The sequence below is a fragment of the Ambystoma mexicanum genome, chromosome 4q, assembly GCF_040938575.1.
Source record: "Ambystoma mexicanum isolate Mex_15411 chromosome 4q, UKY_AmexF1_1, whole genome shotgun sequence".
Lineage (NCBI taxonomy): Eukaryota > Metazoa > Chordata > Amphibia > Caudata > Ambystomatidae > Ambystoma > Ambystoma mexicanum.
In genome coordinates, this window is record NC_090928.1 from 1,248,341,514 (window position 1) to 1,248,362,298 (window position 20,785).

The window sequence follows — 20,785 nt, forward strand, 5'->3', positions numbered from 1 at the left end:
CCTTGGATTGAAGGCGTCCACCACACCCCTTCAGGGCTATGAGCTCACCGACATCTTGGATGAGGGTCCCACAATTGAGCATAACATGCCATTCAACCCAGCCATTGCTGACCCTTGAGCCTCCTTATGGTAGCACCTTTGTACTATTCCCCCTGTGAATGCCAATTTCACAGGGAATTATAGGCCGGCAAGAGGAGACCCTCCTTTCCCTGCCACTCACCCTTCCCCGGAAGGGTTGGTTATACAGGTTGCCACTATTTCCACCAGGCTTGTGGTATCCACATCCAATCTGCCTATGTACAGGGAAGGAAAGAAATTGGACGCACTGCCCAGGAAGGTGTTCACTTCTGACAGCATGGTGCTCAGACACAGACATAGACTGTGGGTTTGCCAAGCACTCCTTTGGCTTATGGACGGCTATGGAACATGCTACTGAGTACGTCCTTGAGGCTGCCATGCGGGACAGGTTTTTACAGCTGGTGGAGGGTGGGAAGGAGGTAGCCAAGCAGTCATTGCAAATGTGCCTGAACGTTGCAGACCTTGGCAGGGCAATGGGTTCAGCAGTAGTGATGTGATGCCAAGCCTATCTAATAACTTCTGGCGTCTCTCTGAATGTTCAGAACAGGCGGCTGGACATGCCCTTAGAAGGCGACATGCTTTTTGATCAGAAAGCAGACGATTCCTTGGAAAAGGAATCCAAGTTGGCTGCTAAATCATTGAGCCTAGTGGTACAGCCGGCCAAGTCTGCCTTCAGTTGCTCCTCCAGGGGCAGAACCTATAGACGTTACGTACTCTATAGCAGGTAGGTGCATCTCCTGCAAGCCAGGCAAGGGCAGAGGCGCTTCCTGCATCCTCGAAGGGGCATAGGGGCCTCTATAGGCCAACAAGAAGCAACAGCGGCAGGGACGCCTTCTAAGCGTCTTTGATTTTCCCCTCCCAACATGCACCGGTTGGTGGATGGTTGGCAAGGCATTGGCCCCAGTGGCAGGAGATAACATCCGATGTCTGGGCCCTGCAGTTGATTCGGTGGGGTTATTGTTTGCCTTTTCTAAAGAGGCCTCCAGTCAGACTTCCACCTCTGCAAATCCAACCGGGACAGGAGCTCCAGGAAGAACTGAGAGCCTTGTTGTCGAAGGATGCCATGGAAGAGGTACCTCCCGATCAGAGAGGGTCGGGTTGCCATTACTAGTATTTTCTGGCAGCCAAAAAGGGGGGAGGTCTTGTCCCATTCTGGACCTCAGAGCTCTAAACAAGTTCTTGAGGAAAGACAAACTCAGGATGGTGACTTTGAGAGACCTTCTCCACGCTCTCGAGGACTGGCCGGTGCCAATACACCAAAAGCACAGGAATTTCCTAAGGTTCCCCAAAGGGGACAAGCCTACCAGGTAAAGGTGCTGCCCTCTGCTCCAAGGGTTTTCACCAAGCTCATGGTGATAGTCGTGGCTTACCTCAGGAGATCCGTAATCCATGTATTTCCTTACCTGGATGACTAGCTGATCCGGGGGAAGTCTGCAGGGCATATTTTGTCTCATCTGGAAGACATCTGCCTGCTGTTGCACAGGCTGGGCTTCTCCCTCAACTTGAAGTCACATTTGACATCAGTTTGGCGGCTCCAGTTCATTGGAGCAGTCCTAGACACTTGGGTAGGGATAGCTTTTCCTCCCGAATAGAGTCAGCAATATAGCCCACATGGTGCATTTGTTTCAGAACCAGGCCACCGTACCAGCAGCTTCTTTCCTCTGCCTTTTCGGTCTCATGGCCTTATTGTTGGGCAGAAACCTGTGCAGTTCCCTGAGGGACCACTGCAAAAGGCTTAGGACTACAGGTGTTGGCAGTAAACCCAATTGGTAGCTGTCTGTACCACCCAGATTTACCTGGTAGCTGTGGCTGAGCAGCCAGACTTCTCTCAAGAAGAGTTAGACAGTATATAGAGTACACAAGATAGGTACCAAAATACAGTAGCACAAGCAAACACTGACCAGAGCTTGGGTATAAAAGTATATATTTATTTAAAAACACACTTTGTAAAATACACTAACACCAATATGGCAAGCATGTTCAAACGCAGTCACTATTAATATATATACATCCCTGATCACTTATTGAACAAGTCTTAAGTAAAACGCCACTTATTTTCAGACAGAGGTGAGCGCTTAACCTAAGATGGCACTCCAATAAGTTAATTAAAAAGGTAGGGAAAAAGGTGGAATTAGGAACATACACAATACCAACACTTTAGGAGAACCAGAGCAAGTCAGAAAAGGCAGAATCTACTGAGGAGCCAGAAAGTCATAGGCCAGGCCCACTCTTGAAGAGAGCAAGGCGGAATGTGTCCAAGATCACACAGTTGAATAGTACTTTAAAGAGCCTTTGCAGATAGTTAAAAAAGGGTTTGATTAAGTCAGGAAAAGTTAGTTAGTAGGTCCCAAGTCACCCCAGGATAGAAAGTCAAGGATTTACAGGACACCTTGAACAGTCTGTTGCAAGGGAGACCAGGTGGGGCTCAGTACCTGAAATGGTGAGAAAGCTCCAGCGGGGGGCAGTTGTTCCTGGCAGCGGGTGCAAGTCGGTGCTTCGTCCAGGGGAAGAGGAGATCTCGACGTGGAGGAAAGCTGGAGGTTGTTGCACTGCCAGGGAAGAAACCAGCCGCAGAGTTTCTCGGTTAAAAGGTACTACCCTTTTATTCGTGGTAGTGGTGAAGCGTGGCTATCCGGCCGCCGGGGTGCTTGGCACGGGCGATTCGACCACGAGACGATCCAGGAAGGCGAAAAAGAGGGCGAACTTGTTATCCCCACTAGCTCAGAGGAAGAAGACTCTCCGGGATGAAGATCTTCTCTGTCGTTGGGAAGTGGTGAGACGGTTCAGCAGGGCTCCACCGGTGGTGTCATCGTTGCAGGTTGGCTCAGCTTCTCCCTCTTCGGATTCTTTGGTCCTGTGGCGACCTCTGAAGTTCCAAAGCCCTGCTTTTATGCAGAAAACCTCCATTCATCAGTCCTAGCTGTCACTCAACCATGCTAAGTGGTGAGCCGGGCGGCTCACCACTGGGCCAATCACACAAGAGTGCGACTTGAGTTGCTGAGGCAACTCAGTCCAGGGTGCCTAAACGCCCCTCCACACATCCTGTAGACCCAGACAGAGTGCCACCACTTTTGGAGGCTTCTGTGGAGAAGCCCGACAAATGGTGGAACAAAGGGCTCGACTTGGGTTGGAGTTAGAGGTGAACACAAACACCATTTTAAAACCGAGTCCTGGTGAAAAGACCCAACCGGGGAATAAATATTAAATAAATAACCCAGCGGTATCTTTAACATTGCACCAAAAAGTGGTGTGTTTAAAATGAATGGGAAAATCCCATAGGAAATAGTCTGGTGGAATATTTTGCGTGGTAACCACTGCCACCAGCCAGAAACTCGCCGAGAGGGGACTGCACAGTGCCCCCTCAAAAAAAAGACCCAGGGGCAATCTAATTACCCCTACCAGTATTTCCACAATATGATGGTTTGTACTGGTTCTGTTCCCAATTTAAGACTAGTAAAGTCAATGGTGACTTTACATGCCCTGGGAGACAGTAGTCCGTCCCAGGGTATGGAGCCTATGTTTGGGGGTCACTATGACACCCCTGTGTTACTGCACTGAGGGTGCTGTGTAACACACTTACCAAAAACACATGACACCCTATGGAGTAAAAAGACCCCATAGCCCATAAAATACATTACAAAGTCAAAGGACATCTCAAATCATGTCTAAGAGTGGGAGAAAAAGAGTCTCACTCTTAGCAGGAGAAAAAAATAAAACCCAAAAAATCCAGCAAAGTTGCTGGGGGACTCACTAGGTTTGGGAAATTAGCCTTAACAGAGAATTCTCCCTAACACTCATACATTTTTCTAATGCCAGAGGCCAGGCTGTGCATGAGATCTCTTCAGTAGCTACTGAGGGACCAGTGGCACCAGTATCTGGGAGCACTCAGGGATCGCCTCTGTGTCCAGCCGGGTAGTCCGTGAACTCAGATGGTGGAACACATGTAGCAATCTCATGGAGGGGGAAACCTCTGGCCTCCTTGGTTTCAGGCCTGAGTGGTCATGGATGCGTCTCTGAAGGGTTGGGCCGCCCACTGAGAGGATTTGCAGGTGTGCGGCCTCTGGTCTCCATCAGAAGCCTGGTGGCACATCAACAGGCTGGCGTTGCGGGCCATCTGGTTAGCCCTGCGGGCCTTTGCCCCACCTCTGAGGGAAGCGTGTCCTCCTGATGTACAACACGGTGGCCATGCACTGTCTCAACAAGTAGGATGGTCTGCACTCCCGTCCCCCCTGCACAGAGGCAATACAGCTGTGGTTTTGTTTACGGAAGAACCAAATCTTGGTCTCTGCAGTTCATCTGGCGGGGACAGAGCACACCTTGGCGGATGCTGTGAGCAGGCAGAGCACGGTCTTGCACGAGTGGGAAGTGTGCCAGGACGGTCCTAGAAGAGGTCTTCACTCTCTGGGGTACCCCAGCAGTGGATCTGTTTGCCATGGAGTCCAACAGGAAGTGCAAACAGTTTTGCCCAAGGGAATTCCCAGCGAAAGGCACTCTTTCTGGTGGATTGGACCTTCCCTCTCCACTATGCCTTCCCTCTGATACCCGTCATTCCTTGGGCTCTTCAGAGGTTGAAGAGATTTCGAGCGACCATGATCTTGATCGCCCCAGATTGGGCGAGGTGGGTGTGGTACTCCAATCGCTTGGATTTGGCCATCTGTCTGCCTCAACGGTTGCCTCAGTGTCAGGATCTCCAGACCCAATCAGAGGTTCTAGTGCCCCAACCGACTCTGTATTCCCACAACCTACATGCGTGGCTCTTGAGAGGCTGAGGTATGATGACTGGGACGTCTCAGAGTACAAGATCTCTGTATGCGTGCAGGTGGAGATGATTTGAGGCGTGGTTCGGGGAACACGAGATGCACCACAGTGATGGAGTTCCTTCTGTCACTGGCCTCTTCAAGCCTTCAGGTTAATGCAGTCAAAGGGTATTTGGCGGCCATGCCTGTGTTCAAGAGGTCCCCAGACCAAGGTTCCTTCTTTACTATTCCGGTCATGGCCCAATTCCTGAAGAACCTTCTCAATACGTTTCTGCCAACTCCCTTTGTCGTCCCAGATTGGGATCTTAATCTGGTTTTGACCTACTTGATGACGGCTCCGTTTGAGCCTATGCACTCATGTTCTTTACGGCTGTTATACCTTAAGACAGCCCTCTTGGTGGCAATCGCATCTGCCCGGAGGGTTAGCAAGCTGCAAGCATTGTTCTGCAAACCTCCATTTCTAACAACAAAACAGGAGTGCAGTGTCACTACCATTGTGCAGAGACGTAATGCAGCTCTGTTACTGGGTAATTCAAGAAGGAATCTCCTTCTCGGCAGTTCACCTAACCAGAGAGGTGAACACGGTGGTGGACGCTTTGAGCAGGCAGAGCAGTGTCTCCCACGAGTGGCAAATAGCTTAGCAAGTCCGTCAAGAGACCTTCACCCTTTGGGGAACCCCTCAAGTAGATCTATTTGCGACCAGTGTCAACCGGAAGTGCAAACTGTTCTGCTCCAGGGAATTTCCCCCAAGAGGAGCTCTAGGGGATGCATTCGTAGTGCACTGGGAGTTTCCACTCTTGTACGCGTTTCCTCCAGTCCCGGTCATTCGTCATGTTATCTGGGGGTTGAGAAAGGTCAATCCATGATTCTAATTGCTCCAGAATGGGCCAGGAGGTTGTGGTATCCGGACCTTCTGGACATGTCCATCTGCCCTCCAATACGTCTTCCATAATGAGAGGACAGTCTATCGCGAGAGGAGGGTCGTGTTCTCGATCCAGAGGTCAAGACACTCAACCTTCACGCATGGTTTCTAAGAGGTTAAGATGTATGGATTGGGACCTCTCGGACAATGTAATGGAGATTGTGCTTTCGGCCAGAAGGCCAGCAACTAATTCCTTGTACTGCTGCCATTGGAATACAATGCTGTAGCTGGTACTGGAAAAAGTATGAGAACCATTTTCAATGTAGTACACCTATGGTATAAACATTTTTGTTACATTTAGCAAATCTGGGGCTCCAGATTGGGACCATTAAAGGATACTTGCCGGCGCTTTCAATCTTCAAGCGCACGTCGTAAGAGATATCCTACTTCAAGATGCCATTAATAATGCAATTCCTAAAGGGCCTCTTTAACGTGTGCCCTCCATCCACATTTCAAGTTACAATTTGGGACCTCAATCTGGTACCAATTGCTTATGTGCGCTCCATTGGAGCCACTTAATTTGTGTCCTTTACGGCTTTTGACCTTTAGAACCATCCTATTAGTTGCATTAACATCAGCCCGCAGGGTGAGCGAACTACAGGCCTCATCTTGTAAGCCTCCATATACTATTATCTTTAAGGACAAGGTAGTTCTTAAAGTCATACCATCTTTTCTTCAGAAAATTGTATTGACTTTCATTTATCCCAGAAAATTCTGCTGCCATCTTTTTATTTGCCTCAACATCCTAGCAAGGACGAGGAGCAACTGCATAGGTGTGATCCAAGACGAGCACTTAGCCATCCTGGAAATGTAAAAGCTAAATTCTGTCAGATTACCAACTTTTCGTTGGATACACGGGTCACCAGTTGGGACTATCTGTTGCAAAACAGTGGGCTTTACGCAATGCTACAGATTGGTGAGAAAGATCCCCCAGAAGGCCTTAAGGCCCATTCCATAAGGGACATGGCAACATCTTCTGCTTTACTTAGAGAGGTACGAATGCATGATATTTGTGCGGTGGCCACATGGTCTTTCATTCCCACTTTCTCAAAATATTACTGTCTGGACTCTTCCTCTGGTCAGAAAGGATGATTTGGTAAGGCAGTTTTACATGCTGTCCATTTAATTTTTTAATTTGCATCTAAAATTCTTGCTCTTTCCCCCAAAACTAACACTGCTAAAGATGAGGAATATGGGGGCACAATCCATTCAAAGAACAAATTACTTACCCCTAGTAACATTCTTTCGATTGGATGTTCCTCCTACGTATTCCTCATTGCTCCTCCCAACCTAGAATTCCAGTGAACTACACCTTACACTCTTTCAAGGTCTTATACTGACTTTGATACACTAATGCCGTTAAAAGCTAAAAACAGAACTGAAGCTAACGGGCGCTGCATGTGCTATATGTACCAGTGATGACTTTCACCTCGAGACGGAAGCCCTCGAGGGACATCAGGTTGCCCGCTAAGCTGGAGAAGACATGGAATGTGTGGGAGGAACATCCAATCGACAGAATATTACCGGGGGGGGGGGTAAGTAACTTGTTCTTCTTCCTTAATCTATACACTTCCCTCCTTGCTTAATAATTTACATGCTTTCTAAAGACGGTCAGCAGTTGGAGTACAAAGTGTTATCATTTATGTGTACATTTTACTGAACCTTATTTATGTCAATCTTGATGGTTGTAAAGAACTGTTATCACATAACCTAGTGTGTGGACTTTACTTTGTGGTGGCTTGGGGAATCACTGTACTTAAGAACCAGCCTGCATCACCCCCTGAAAGTTTAAACCTGGCTGCTCGTCCAACTTTACCAATTAAGAGCCATGGTTGTGGTGTCCTTGCCTCTTTCCCAACCATAAGAAGAGGGCAGAAGTACAGATATCCCCAATTGGAAACATGTTTGTTGGATTGGAACTTTTGTGTTGAACTTGAACATTTGAGCACTTGTAAAAACTCAAGAATCAATACCCTTACATCTTGGAGTTTATTTAGAGTGCGCGGTCCACAATAGGGTTATGGACACAGGACAGACCTTTTTGTTTGGAAATCTTGACATTGGACAGATTCATTAGTTTTGGTTGAGGTAGGGAAATTCCTCATAAATTAGGCATAGGGAGGTATTTTCCAACCCCCATTTCTTAAAATAAAAGTTTGTAGCAACAAACATGTCTCCTCTGTGTCTGCATCTCATTCGTGGCTCCTCACAATACACAGGCCCAAAAATGGCTATGGTATAATGAAGCAAACCATCTCTAGATGGATTGTGCTTTGTGTATCGGAGTGCCACACCAGAGCTGGTAAGGAAATCCATGAAGGCTTCAGGGCACATTCCACTAGAAGTGTGGCTGTTCCTCTGCTCTCCAAAGAGGGGTACCTGTAAAGGATATCTGCCAGGCGGCAATGTCGTCCTCGATTCACACGTTTGCAAAACACTACTGCCTGGACACAGTGTCCACAAATGAGTCGCGTTTCGGCAGGGTTGTCCTCCAACAAATGGTGACATAATTGCCATGGGGTTCACTCCTTCCCTCCTCCATATTTGTTACTGCTATGGAAGTCTATCTAAAATGAGGAATCTGTGGGACGACAACAATCCTTTAGAAGAGCAAATGATTTCTCCAGCATGGGGTCTGGCATGGGTTCACATGCTCATGAATATTCCCCGTCGTCAGGCTGGGAATCCTCGGTAAAGAAAAAACCAGTATCAGTTTCGTTTCTGATCTGTCTTTCGTAGTAATAACCAATCACTGGTCTCTGCGTCATACTGACCACAGCCAATGACTGCCCTCTACCTAAGCACCGCCTCTGGCAGCCATCTTCAGATTTTTACTGCACGTTCATGTGTTGGGATCCTCGTGCTATTGCTCTCGAGCGTTAGTGCTATTTTTCGCGCTTTTTCACAAAAAACTTCGATTCTTTCGGTCAAAAGAGCCTCAAGCTCCACCGATCCTACATCCGATCAACGGGGACCCGTGTCGGATTCATCTGTGCCCCTCAAGGGTGAAGATTTCGTCGAGCTACGCTTCGGAGGACTCCAGAAGCTTCTCAGGCCCGGTCTCGGATATGGCCCAGGAGAAGGGAAGCTCGACGCCCGGAAAGCTGTTCAGGGTCTGCCCTGGATGCCAGCTGCAGAACGTCTTCAAGGAGGACGAACACTCTTTCTGCCTTTACTGCCTTCATGAGGACAAGACGCACGTGGAGAAGGACTGTGCGTTTTGCGGCAACATGTCGGAACGGACCATGAAGGACCGCCATCAACGTCTCGCCAACTGGCTGGAGGGTAAGAGCCCGTCTGGCGAGAAGAAGAAGAAATCCGAGCGGTCTTCTAAGACCTTTGAGGGCGCCCCGGCGACGGGGGCCCAACATAAGGCCAAGCACCGCAAGTCCGCTGGCACCGGGAGCGCCGAACGGTCGGGCTCTACGGGCGCCAGGCAGGGCGCACCCTCCCCGGCACCATCAACCACGAGCCAACGCTCTGGGTCGGGTAAGAGGAAGGCCGAGCACCCGGCGAAGCTCCTGGAGAGGCCCCGGTCGAGCTCTAAGGCAGAGGAGGAGCGTGGCAGTGCCCCCTCCCTCAAGGATAAGGCGGTGAGCGCACCTAAGGTGGTGAAGGCCTTGATCCATCCGACCAAGCCCTCTATCGAAACGGTCGCGGCGGCCCTGGCTCAGCCTGTGGTGGCTACACCAGTGGTGGCGACCTCAGGGCCCAGAATCTCCCTGCCTCCGCGGAGGGAGTCTTCCTTTGTGCCCATCGATAGGACCCCCGTGAAGCCCTCCGTGGGGAAGAAGAAGGGGGTCAGGGCGTCGTCGTAGATTCGGCCTCAACCTCAGAAGAGGAGCTGATCGAGGTCTTAAGCCACGGCCTAGGCGTGGAAGAAGGCCAGCCCGTCGGAATGGACCCCGACGCAGGTGACGACGACGACATCGTCGAGGATACCGACGGGGCCCCTGCTCGCCCGTCGGATTCCCCTCTGCCAGCGCCGCAAGACAACTCGGCGGCCATTTTGTTGGCCATACAGTCCTTATGCTCCGAGATAAGGACGAGGCTACCGTTACCGACGGAGGAACCTCTCCCGTCGGGGGATCCAGAACCGGGACCTTCTGGTGTTCCCCCCACCAAGAAAAGAAGGATCCATCCACCACCTCCTTTTCAACCGTCGCGCCCCGTCCAGCCCTCCTCCCCGTCCACCCGAGGGGATGATACGGGGACTGACACGGCAGCGACGGGTACGGACGACGAGGCATACGACGAGGATTTTCCGTCGTCGCCTCCCACCAGGGCTTCTCCGCCCGACGAGATCGGATCTTTCCACTCCATGATCTCCAGGGCTTCCGAGCTTTTCCAACTCTGCCCTGAGGAGAAGAAAAAGGAAGGCTTCCTTTATCAGCGGCGCGAGGCCAAGAGGAAGACGGTCCTCGCAGTGCCTCTGTTGGACGACATTTGGGATGAGGGCCTTTCCCTCCTCAAGAACCCTTCCACGACGCCAGCTAGAAGAGACCGGTACGAGAAAAAGTACCGGGTCCCGGACACGGCCCCCCTATGCCTCCGGGCGCAGCCTACCCCGGACTCCGTCGTCTCCGCGGCAGCCAGGAAGAAAGCGGTGGGGGGTGCGGCCTCCACATCAACTTCCCCGCCGGACGGCGAGGGAAAGAAATTGGATGCTATGGGACGTAGAGTCATCTCGTCGGCAGCGACGACGATTAAAGCGGCCAACGCCTTGGCTATCGTGGCCCGCTACGACAGGGAGCTCTGGTACAAGATAGCTCCCCTGCTGGATTTTCTGCCGGACGACAAGAGGGCGGAGGCCCTTGAGATCCTGCAGGAAGGTGAGGTGGCGTCGGACCACGCCATCACCGTGGCGACGGACATCGCCGACACTGGGTTCCGCCAGCTGGGCAACGGCGTTTGCCTTCGACGTCGTGGATGGCTCAAAGCTACAGACTTTCGGCAGGACGTCCAGACCAGAGTCCTGGACATGCCCTTCGACGGGAACAACCTGTTTGGGAAGACAGTGGACGATTCCCTTCAGGCCATCAAGACGGATACTGAGACGGCCAGGGCCCTTGGAGTCCTGCAGCAACGACGAACGCCCTTTCGGAGCGGCGGAGGCAAGGGCGCCTCCAAAGGTTCCGGCGGCGGTTTCGCTTCCTACCGTCAAGCGGCCCGCTCGTCGTCGCAAGAGGCCTACAGAGGACGAGGCAAGTCTAGCGGACCCCGCCGTCGTCGCCAAGGAGGTCAAGGCGGCAAGGCCGCGTCCAAGCAGGATTGAACCGGCCGTGGGGTCGGGCCCCCACCGAAGCACCCCGGTGGGAGGCCGGCTGGCGGGCTTCGTCAGCGTGTGGGAGTCCATCTCCACCGACCGTTGGGTGCTGGACGCCCTGGCCCGGGGCCACGCGCTCGAGTTTCAAAGAAGGTGCCCGCGCGTCCCCCCCGTGGCCAGGAAAGAACTTCACGTCCCTCAACTTCTCCTGGAGGTAAAGGCGATGCTCAGAAAGGGCGCCATCGAACTCGTCCCAAAGAGGCTTCGGGGCTCCGGAGTCTACTCGCGATACTTCCTCGTGAAGAAGAAGACTGGAGGATGGCGCCCCATCCTAGACCTGCGACGTCTGAACAAGTTCATCAAGGCGCAGAAGTTCCGGATGGTCACCCTCCAGCACGTCCTGGGTCAGCTGGAGGAAGGAGACTTCCTATCGTCGTTGGATTTGGAGGATGCCTACTTCCACATTCCCATCCTAAAGGGGCACCGAAAATTCCTCAGATTCGTGGTCCAAGGGCGTCATTACCAGTTCAAAGCCCTCCCCTTCTGACTACGGTCGGCACCCAGGGTATTCACCAAGTGCCTCGCACCGGTGGCGGCGCAGCTGCGCCGCGAGGGGATTCACGTCTACCCCTACCTGGAAGACTGGCTCATCCGCGCCAAGACGAGGGAGCTCGCCGTGGTCCACACGGCAAGGACCGTCCAACTCCTCACGGACCTGGGATTCTCCGTGAACTACGCCAAATCCCACCTGGTGCCCGCGCAAGTCGCACTGTTTCTGGGAGCGAGGCTCGACACAGTGTCCCTTCTGGCCTCCCCGTCGGAGGAGAGGACCAGGACCATCTTGGGCAAGGTGCAACGGATGTTGGTGGCCGACGCGGCCAAGGTGAGGTCCATCAAGTCCCTCCTCGGGATGATGTCTTCCTGCATCTACCTCATTCCCATGTGCTGGCTCCGGATGCGCCCGTTGCAAGAATTCCTGGATGCGCGCTGGATCCAGACGACGGGCAGCTTCGAGGAAAGGATCAAGCTCGACGAGAGTTTCCGACGAGCGATACGGTGGTGGGGCACCCGCGCGCATCTGACGGCGGGCATGGACTTCCAGACCCCAGCCCACCAGGAGACTGTGACCACGGATGCCTCCCTGGAAGGGTGGGGAGCGCACACCGAAAATCTGCACGCAAGGGGACTCTGGCTCCCGACGGAGAAGTCCCTGCATATCAACGTCCTGGAGCTCCGTGCAGTGTTTTGGGCCCTCAGGTCCTTCCTTCCGTCCCTCAAGGGCAAGGTGGTGAGGATCTTCACCGACAACACCACCACCATGTTTTACATCAGGAAACAGGGCGGAACCAGGTCCCCAGCGCTGTCCAAGGAGGCGCAGGACCTGTGGCATTGGGCCGTCGCCCAAGGGATTTTTCTGGTACCGTTTCCTCTGGCAGGGATAAAAAACACCATCGCCGACTCACTCAGCAGGGAGCTGCGCTCGTGCCACGAGTGGGAACTACGGCAGGATCTGGTGGATCGCCTCTTCCGACGGTGGGGCACACCCCAGATCGACCTGTTCGCGACAGCAACGAACACCAAGTGCCGGAGGTTCGCCAGCAGGTTTCCCCAGACGAGGAGCATGGGCGATGCTTTCTCGTTCCCCTGGGAGGGCCTGTTCCTCTACGCGTTCCCTCCCTTGCCTCTGCTAATCCGGCTCGTCAACCAGCTCAAGAGGTCACGGTGCAGGATGATCCTCGTCGCACCTGCGTGGCCGAGGCAGATATGGTTCCCGGACCTTCTGGACTTGTCAGCGTCTCCGCCGATCAAGCTGCCGGCGGACGCGGATCTACTCTCCAGGGAAGGAGGCGCCATCCTCCACCACGACCCGAAGTCGCTGAACTTGCAGGCCTGGCTCCTGCAGCGCTAGAGTTTGGAGGATACGAAATACCGGCCGATTGCAGAGAGGTTCTTGCAAAGGCCAGGGCGTCCTCGACTCTTAAATGCTACGGACACAAATGGAAGAGGTTCTCTGTCTGGTGCCACGCACAGAAGATTAACCCTCTACGGATTACGGCTCCCCAAGTACTGCCGTACCTGCTGACGCTGGCCAAAGCTGGTCTGGCACACGCGTCCATCAAGATTCATCTTGCTGCGATCTCCCGATACACCAGAACCACGGGGCGGACATCCTTGTGGTCTCATCGTCTGGTGAAAGAGTTCATGAAGGGACTGTTCAGATCGTTCCCGCCGGTGAAGGCTCCGGCCCCGGCGTGGGAGCTCAACGTGGTGCTGACCAAGCTCATGGGACCTCCGTTCGAGCCTCTGCACTCGGCCCCGTTGAAGTTTCTATCGTGGAAAACAGCTTTTCTTGTGGCCATCACCTCCGCACGACGAGTGGGAGAGATCCAGGCCCTTTCCTGCAAGGCCCCGTACTTGACTTTCCACGACACGAGGGTAGTGCTCAGGACGCACCCCTCCTTCATGCCCAAGGTGCCGTCGGACTTCCATCTCAACGAACCCTTGGTGTTGCCTGTGTTCTTCCCGTCGCCTTCGTCGCCGGCTGAGAGGACTTTGCACTCTCTGGATGTGGCTAGAGCGCTGAAGTTCTACGTAGACCGCACGAAGTGTTTTCGGAAGACGTCACAACTCTTTGTGAACTTTGGACCTGTCAATCAGGGGAAGGCTCTCTCGAAGGCTTCCATTTCCAGATGGCTCTCCGGCTGTATCATGTACTGTCATCGGTTGGCAAACCGACCGCTGCCTGGCCGTCCGAGAGCCCATTCCACCAGAGCGATCGCAGCTACCACGGCGTTCCTATCTGGTGTGCCCCTGCTGGACATATGCAGGGCTGCTACGTGGAGGTCGACGCACACCTTCACGAAATTCTACTGCGTCGACCGGGATTCCAGGGAGGAGTCCAGGGTCGGCCAAGCAGTGCTGCGCAACCTGTTCGCCTGAGGTGAGCTTGGTGAGGAGGTAAGATGCTTAATGTTGAGTTTATGTGATGCTTAATGTTGAGCCTTTGCCACCTCCCGTGGTTGTGCATGTGTGTACTGCTATGTATTCTTTATTCATGAGCATGTGAATCCATGCCAGACCCCATGCTGGAGAAGGAACAAGTTACTTACCTGTAACTGTTGTTCTCCAGCATGGGTCTGGCATGGATTCACATGCGAACCCTCCCGCCTACCCCTCTGCGGCTCTTCACTTGGTCATACTGCCACTTCACGTGCTTCCAAATCTGAAGATGGCTGCCAGAGGCGGTGCTTAGGTAGAGGGCAGTCATTGGCTGTGGTCAGTATGACGCAGAGACCAGTGATTGGTTATTACTACGAAAGACAGATCAGAAACGAAACTGATACTGGTTTTTTCTTTACCGAGCATTCCCAGCCTGACGACGGGGAATATTCATGAGCATGTGAATCCATGCCAGACCCATGCTGGAGAACAACAGTTACAGGTAAGTAACTTGTTCCTTACCCCAGGTAATGTTCAGTCTACTGGATGTTCCTCCCACGGATTCCTCATTGTCCTCCCACCCTACTCCACAGTCACGGAGCTCTCAAACGCAATCATACAATGACTCTCCTTTAACGCTAACATGTTGGTATCATATACCTAATGCAGCTGTGCAAGGTGAAAAAACAAAAACTGAGGTCACAGGGTGCAGAGCACACCATTTGTACCTGCATCGACATCCAGTCATGGAGACAATGACTTGAGAAGTTTACAAGAGCTGCAAAGCAGTAGAATATAAATCTAAGATGGAATCTGTGGGAGGAACATCCAGTAGAAAAACATTTAGTATAGGACCTTTTTATTTGACAAGACGCCACTAGGACTGCCTTATTGATATTTGATGGTCGTAGCTTGCTCCCATCTTAGATTTAGGTGAGGTGTTTTTCTCACCCATTACAACATGAGCAGCTGCAGGTGAGTGTGCAGGGCCAGCGATCCTTCCGGGCCCGGCTTTGTTCTATTTGAGCCCCTGCTACTTGGCGCAGACCCAGGCCGCTCCCCACGCAATCCCTGACCTCCATTTCCCTCTCCCTCCCGGGCTCCTGATTGGCCGATGTTCGCATCCATGCCTGGTGTAACCACCAGCGTCTCTCCGCAGGCTCTTTAACAACATGAGCAGCTGCAGGGGAGTGCGCGGGGCCAGCGACCCTTCCGGGCCTGGCTTTGTTCTATTTTGGCCTCTGCTACTTGCCGCAGACCCGGCCCGCTACCCACGCAGTCCCCGACCTCCATTTCCCTCCCTCTCCCTCCCGCCTCCCGGCCGTCCCCCGGCTCCTGATTGGCTGATGTTAGCATCCATGCCTGGTGTAACCACCAGTGTCTCCCCACAGACCCTTTAACAACATGAGCAGGTGAGTGCGCATGGCCAGCGACCCTTCCGGGCCTGGCTTTGTTCTATTTTGGCCTCTGCTACTTTGCTCAGACCCAGGCCGCTCCTCACGCAAAACCCGACCTCCATTTCCCTCTCCCTCCCTCCTCCCGGCCATCCCCCAGCTCCTGATTGGTTGATTGGGACTAATACTCGCCTTCCCAGGGCAGCCCTTTGCCCGGCAGCCCCTGCGGCTCAGGGCCCAGAGGCAAAGGGCGGCTCCAGGACGTGTCTACAGATGTCAGCAGGGAAAGCCATTGAAGCCAGCGACCTGCCATCAACCAGCAAGCTAAGCATGGCATGGGTGGGGGGGTAGAGGAATTACTCTACTACAGAAAGCCCGCCACTCTATATTACCTTACTTCAAACTATGAATGTCAGCTATCGACACTCTTAAACAGAATTTTCGAATATTAGCGTGCGTCACATCTTTACAGATTTGTAAATGTTAGCATGTGCCACACTTAAACAGAATTGTGTAGACTAGCAATCAATACACTTAGAAGTTCAATACTAGCCTGCGTCGCATCTAGACGGATTTGTGGATATTAACAAGTGCCACACTTGGACAGAAATGTAAATGTTAAAATGCGCCACCCTTAGACAGAATTGTGAAAATTAGTAATTGACACAACTGGTTAGAATTCAACATTAGCCTGTGTCGCATTTAGACGGATTAGTATGTGCTACATTTAGACAGAATTGTGAATGTTAGCCTGCGCCGCATCTAGACAGATTTGTGAATATTAGCATGTGCCACACCTAGATATAATTTTGAAAGTTAGCAAGCAGCACACTTGGATAGAACTCCGAAAGTTAGCCTGCGTCGCATCTACACAGATTTCTGAATACTAGCATGTGCCGCACTTACATAGAATTGTGAAAGTTAGCCTGCATCACACCGGGACAAGGTTGTGGGTGTTGGCATGTGCCACATTTGGACCGAATTGTGAATATCGGCCTGCGCTGCATCTGGACAGATTGGTGAATGTTGTGGAGCCTATTGTGGAGCCTGGACCTTTCTCCGACTGTGCAGGACTCTCGTATCTGCGGATATCCTCCATTTATGCATGCTGTTTGGTGAGACATAGCTTATTGTGAAGCCCAGACCGCTTCACGACTTTGCAGGGCACTGGAATCTGTGTGGCATACACATCTGTCTATTGTATGCTGAAACGGAGCATACTGTGGGACCAGGGCCTCTCCCCACCATGCAGGATTTCCGAAATCTAGGCATTTTGCTATATTGTGAAGATTAGCTGCCAAACATATAACCTACTAACCAAAAAGCTCAAACTTTCTGCATACTTAATTCACTCAAAAAACTCACACAACCACCTCTCGCACTGCAAGCCGCATACACTTCACCACACCGCAACAACACATAAACCACACCAACAGCACACGAGGACTGACATCTATCCGATACTCTCAACAAAGCTCAGCGCACGGTGTATACCGAGCTGAAGCTGCCATCAGAACACCACTCCTCTCACTATCCTAGTCCCTCTTCACCTTACTAACCCATCCCGCCAGGGTGCTTGGGGACCAACTCTGTTGGTGACGGTGCATGGTACAAATACCTTTAACATTGAACCCATTATACAGTTTAATAAACACCCTTGAACTGTGATCGCTTGTGTCCGTCTTTACTGTTGGCACCATGAGTTCCTAACACCAGGGCACGGCCATCGCCTTTGCATCAAGACCCTGGGGGTGGACTAGTGCGGGAGGATCTCCTGGATGAGGGGTCTTCAGGGAGTGGGGTGAGGTGACCGATGGTGTGACGCGGTACCCCTCACCCCTTCTTGTACACATGACCCATCCTATTTCATAGGATTCTCCCATGTCCCAACTCCCCCCGCCCCCTTTTTTACACAAACATTGGACCGAGGAAGGGGGCGACTGAGAGTAAAGAGGCTAACCCTTACATATCTCATTGGACATGTCCTGCTAATCGGGTCAAGCACTTGACTTTAAGTGCATACATTTGATACTAATTAGCTCTCCTCACATGGATAAAAGGTGGAACATAGAGACAAACTCTGAGCAAGGTGGAACAAGAGCAGAATTTCTGGGGCAAAGGCGAACCTACTGGAGCAGAGTGACAAATCAAAGTTCCCTGCAAAAGGCTGTCTCCAAAAGGCTGTGAAAGACACGTTGAGAAGGCCAAATCCAAGACAAGAAGACTTCATTGTGTTTCAAGGACGCCAGCGACCATCCCGGGTGAATGGCAGAGTTGGGGTGGCGAGGCCAAGCCTGTTATATTAACCTTGACTTGTGAAACTGCAAAAGACAAGAAAGAAATGCACAAAGCCGGTGTGTTGGCAAGCGACATGAAAGATGGGTGTGTATTAACGAAAGATTGAAATTTAAGCAATATATTGCACAATTGAAGGGTGGATGAAGGCAGCAGACCTGTGATGAGCTTTGAATTACCGATTTGCTGTGAAACCAGCGATACTGAGTAGCGGAGTGGTCCGGCTAAAGGAAGTAGCCCACTCGAATGTCTCAGTAAACTGTGAAATGTTTTTGTTATGAAGCGAGAAAGTGAATGAAGTGTAAAAAGTGAAGGTATCAAAATTAACCCCAGGTAAGGGGGGGGGGGTGAAAGTTGAACTTTTGTGCTTATAACATCTAACTACCCAGACCAAGAGACACTGGGGCAAAGAACACAAGTGTGAGCTGTAAGGAAAGTCAATGTGGTCCTGTGGAGGTCTATAGTAAAAGTCACGCACATTCGAAAGTCTGACATTAGGAAAAGGTCCGACCTGACTGAGGGAGACCGGAAGTGTGCTAAGTTGGGGGAAGGGAACCCCTAAAGGATGTGAACGAAGCTTGGGTAAGGGAATCCCCGAAAGTGTTGTTTGAAAGGTCCGAGCCTGACTGAAGAAAACCTACCAGAACATTGTACTGTGAAAGGTTGAAGCCCGACTGAAGGAGACCGGCATTAACTTTTTGTTTAACTGCGTTTTGAAAGCTGGAAAGAGATTTTAACGTGGAAGGCCAGGCAGGCCTCGATCCACGTTTTTGTACTGCCTTGTTTTGAGAAACTGAGCCAGAGTGCGTCATCCTGTCTACGGGGACCGGCTCACTCCATGCTGTTCAACGTGGGAAGGGGAGCTGACTCAGTCACATTTCTTATTTATATTCTAACACTGATTTTCCTTTGCACCCATATTCTCCTTTACACACTTTTTGTACAAGAGATAGGGCAGGCATTAGGTTTTTGTAGGCCATTTTGATTTGACAGACTCTACAAGAACTGTTCTTATTTATTATTTGATGGTCAAGACTACTCCCATCCTAGCTATAGGGCAACGTAGGAGCTTTTCCAAACCCCAAAAATTGAATTGTCAGTGTCCTACTTGTGATACCATGACTTACTTACACTGCAGATGGAGATGATTCCAGGCATGGTGAATGGAACGCGAGGTTGGCCCCACGCCTGCGCCCCTCTTGCACCAACACTACAGTGATCACGTTCCTTCGGTCACTAGCCTCGTCAGGGCATCAGTTCACCAAAGTCAAGACCGCTTTGTTTGTGGTCAAACGGTCTCTCAGATCAATGCTCTTTCTTCATGATCCTGGTTATGGCCTATTTCCTGAAGGGCCTTCTAAATATTTTTCCACCTGCTCATTTTATCGTTCCAGACTAGGAAGTTAATGTGGTCCTCATGTTTCTTATGGCGGCTCCATTTGAGTCTTTACATTCTTCTCTGCGGTTGCTCACCTTGAAAACCGCTTTACCTCGTGCCCATCACATCGGCCAGATGGGTTAGCAAGCTGCAGGCCTCGTCTTGCAAGCCACCTTTCCTTTGTTTCTTCCATGAAAAAGTCTCTCCAAAAGTGCAGCCCAGATTCCTGCCCACGGTTGTGTCGGAATTTCACTTTTCCCAGGCCGTTGACCTTCCTGTTTTTTACCTTCCTCTGCACACCTCTGAGGAGGAGCTTTTTTACAGGTTTGACCTGAAGAGAGCATGGAGTCCTTAATGTCGACAGAACGATGGAATTCAGGAAAGTAGATCCGTTTTTGTGGCCTTCTCAGTAGCCAGGAAAGGCTTAGCTGTCTCAAAACAGACCATCTCACGGTGGATCATGCTGTGCATTTCCGGGTGTTCTCACACCGTGGGGAAAGAGTTGCTTCTGGGAATCAGCACCCATTCCACCAGAGGGTTATCAACCTCAATAGCACTGCAAAGAGGAGTATCAGTGATTTGCCCGGGCGGCAACATGGTCCTTGCTACATACCTTTACTAAGAACTACAGCGTAAGTGTTGGAAGGGCGGTTCTGCAGAATCTTCTGTTGTAAATACTTGCATCCCGCCTCCAATTTGAATACTGCTTAGGGAGTCTATCTGATGAGCAATCTGCGGGTGAAAGGCAGTCCATTGAAGGAGAAAATGCTTACCGTAATATTCTTTCAATGGATTGCCTTTCTCCTGCTGATTCTTCATCTGATGAATATCCTCATCCAGCACTGCTGCTCGGAAGAAACTTTGACAGGGGGCGTAGTGGACCTCGATTTGGCTGTTGATCCGTCTTGCTCGATCGTCGGCACCAGACGTGACATTGGGCATTGTATATGTACCATATCACTGCGCCCTGTACCTCAGTTCCTTTTTCCACACGCTCGACTCGCTCTGCTCTGAAGAACGTAGTGTGAACAAGTCTCGACTCTTTTATAATCGGATTTACATCAGATTTGCTTTCTATATCGACTGTGAGATGCCCTTGCCTCAAATGTTCGTGTTTTAAACAGTGCACTGACAGCGACTCTAAGATGTCGATGACCGACCCACACGCCATCTGTGGATGGTGCCACGGCATGGGTCACAACACCAAGGGGTGCGTGTCGCGTGCAAAGGTTAACCTCAAATCGGCGCGTGAGCTGGTGCCGAACTCTCGTTGTCCTGACCACAGTCTAAATCACCTGCGCGGTTCACCGTTTGGTCCTCTGAGGCCCAGACTGAGGGGCCTACCCCCAAAAAGGAAAAACATCGTCGTAAAATGAAGCGGTCTCACTCGAGGAGCCACTCTTCCTCGTCTCACAAGAAAAAAAGGCGCAACTGGCACCAACACGATTCTGACTCCTCGTCGGAAAGAGGTAAGCTGTCGGCTGGGCCGACCACTCGACAGAAGTGGGAAGAGTTTATTTTTTATTTATAGCAGCGCACCAAACTCTCAGGCATCAGGGTGTTAGTTACAGTAAGTGCAAAGGACGATCTTTAATATGAAACCATGCAGGTGGGTTACAGCATATAGTGGTTCCTCACAAGCATAGTTTGACAAAGCCACGCCTCATGGCACATATACATTTAAACAGGAGACAATCAGGTAGGTGCATAGTCTGGCAAAGCATGCCTCATGGTGCAGGTGCTACATCAGGTATG

General features: G+C 51.5%; 1 protein-coding gene across 5 annotated transcripts in view; it reads left to right on the top strand.

Annotated features, from left to right (window-relative positions):
* LOC138468321 (exportin-5-like) overlaps positions 1 to 20,785 on the top strand; it is a 2,334,215-nt gene that overhangs the window by 2,175,556 nt on the left and 137,874 nt on the right. The window lies entirely within an intron of this gene.